A 2,394-nucleotide genomic window follows, 5' to 3' on the forward strand; every position below is an offset into this window, starting at 1 on the left:
GGCTTCATATATGAAGATGGTACCTGTTGTTTCGGACATGTCCGAAAGAACAGGTACCATCTTCATATAGTTAAGGCTAACCGGCCATTGAGCTCCTCCTTCTGTCCTGGATGCACACATATTGCCCGAACTCTTACGGCACTCGGTAAGATTGTCTGCCGCGAGTAATGAGTGTAACGGACAGGGGCACTACGAATGTAGTGTGTGGACGTTAAGTTGGGGATGTGGATCTCACGGGGAGCGTGCAAGGGATAAGTCGCTGCAGTCGCACTATCCTCTGTGCCCTCGGTGGCTCAGATGGATAGAGCGTCTACCATGTAAGCAGGAGATCCCGGGTTCGAGTCCCGGTCGGGGCACACATTTTCAACTGTCCCCGTTGATGTATATCAACGCCTGTCGGCAGCGTAGGGTCTTGATCTAATTATCATTTCAAATCAGCTTGAGGTGCAGGACGGTAGCCTACCTGAGCATTTGCGGTGGCAGTGTTGAGACAACGTCGACGTGTCCAGCATGCAGGCTCTCTGACAGCTACAGATAGGCATATGTTTTCAATATGACGGTTCTGCATTTGCCTAGAGTGAAGGGATCAGGGAGGCAGTGAGATAAATCGTTGCATCACTCATGTGTTACTTTTTATGTACAGATAGATAATAAACATTACTCCAAGTTTTTGTTCAGCTACTGGTATAGCGTAACACACGGCTCTCTGGTTTGCGAGACAGTGGGTGAGCCAGGCGGATTCACGACTGTAGGCTGGTACACTGGCCAGCCTGAGTGTGATTCTTAGGCGGTTTCCCACGCTCGCTTAGGCGAACGCTGAGCTGGTAACCAATCCAATTTCGCCCTCATAAAATGTGATGTACAAATACTTGAAATACGAGAACAGGCATAGTTCGAGAACAGGTGGTGCACACGATATCCTGCCCTCAGATAACTGAGTCCGCCGCTCGTGGTCTCGCGGTAGCGTTCTCGCTTCCCGAGCACGGGGTCCCGGGTTCGATTCCCGGCGGGGTCAGGGATTTTCACCTGCCTCGAGATGACTGGGTGTTTGTGTTGTCCTCATCATTTCATCATCATCCAGGAAAGTGGCGCAATTGGACTGAGCAAAGATTGGGTAATTGTACGGGCGCTGATAACCACGCTGTTGAGCGCCCCACAAACCAAACATCATCATCATCATCAGATAACTGACGACTGCGGAGACGTGAAGGCCGCCCTGCCACGAACTTAAATAGAAATAAACTTGTCATATCTTGAGCAGAGTGCAGCCGTTCTCTATGGGGTTGTATGTTGAATGTTAACCGAGGACCTAGAAACGACGGATAGGTTCCGCCCCCGCCGCAGCCGCAGTGGTCCACAACCCCACGACGACTACGGCAGTCCACGTCACCCCTCCGCCTCCCCACACCGAACCTAGGGTTATTGTGCGGTTCGGCCCCCGGTGGACCCCTCCAGGGAACGTCTCACACGAGTGTAACCCCTATGTTTGCGTGGTAGAGTAATGGTGGTGTACGCGCACGCGGAGAACTTGCTTGCGCAGCAATCGCCGAGGCGGAATAAGGGCCTCTATGGGGTTACTGCTACCGAACTGAAGAAGATTCGAATTTTCCTCAATCAAAACATGAAGCCGTGAATTTGAAAACTGGAGAGCAAATGGTTACAACGTTTGTATATACACGGGAGTTTCAAATCTCTAAATTCGTGTTAATAGCTGCTGCTCAAATTACGAGTAATTCTACTTAGAATGAACTAAAAGTGTGTCTCGAGCAATATTTGATTCACAATAAATGAAAGCATTGAGTTGAGAATGTATATGCGCAAGCAGTGCTTCAAGTGATTTAAACATGTTGTCAAGGCGGTTGTCAGCTTGTAAATACTTCGTAAAATGCATGACATACAAATGTTGACTTTATTTATATTTTATTCCTACCGGTTTCGGCCATACACCATGTTCACAGCCCTGTAAGAAATACAAAACAATAGTCGTGTCAGATGGAGAAAGGAAATGACTATTATGTTCGATATGAACGATCCTTTTAGTTTTGGTGTGTAATGTCAGCTGGAGACTAATTTTTCGACGAAAGTAATTTCTCTGTTGTTACATTCGAAATAATCTTGTGACCTTGTAGGTCATTTCTTTTTCTGCGTCTAACATGATTTTTGTCTTGTATTTCGTACAGGACCATGAACATGATGTACGAACGAAACCGGTCGGATTAAATTATATATGAATTCACCATATGTGTGTCACGTATTTTTCAAAATGCTTAAACTGACTGCAGCTGCCGGAAAGACACAAGGTGCCTGCTCACACATGCGCGCACTTTAGAGTGCTGCGCACTGTACGAGAACCCGAACAGTCCAGGGCACACACAACAGGTACGGTTCTTATCA

The 2,394-nt window shown here is 47.5% G+C and overlaps 1 non-coding gene across 1 annotated transcript; it reads left to right on the top strand.

Moving 5' to 3' along the window:
* The first annotated feature begins 281 nt into the window (after window positions 1-281).
* Trnat-ugu (transfer RNA threonine (anticodon UGU)) lies at window positions 282-356 on the top strand. Its single transcript has one exon. It is a non-coding gene; the product is annotated as a tRNA-Thr (tRNA).
* Window positions 357-2,394: the final 2,038 nt, after the last annotated feature.

This window comes from Schistocerca cancellata, chromosome 8 (assembly GCF_023864275.1).
Source record: "Schistocerca cancellata isolate TAMUIC-IGC-003103 chromosome 8, iqSchCanc2.1, whole genome shotgun sequence".
NCBI lineage: Eukaryota > Metazoa > Arthropoda > Insecta > Orthoptera > Acrididae > Schistocerca > Schistocerca cancellata.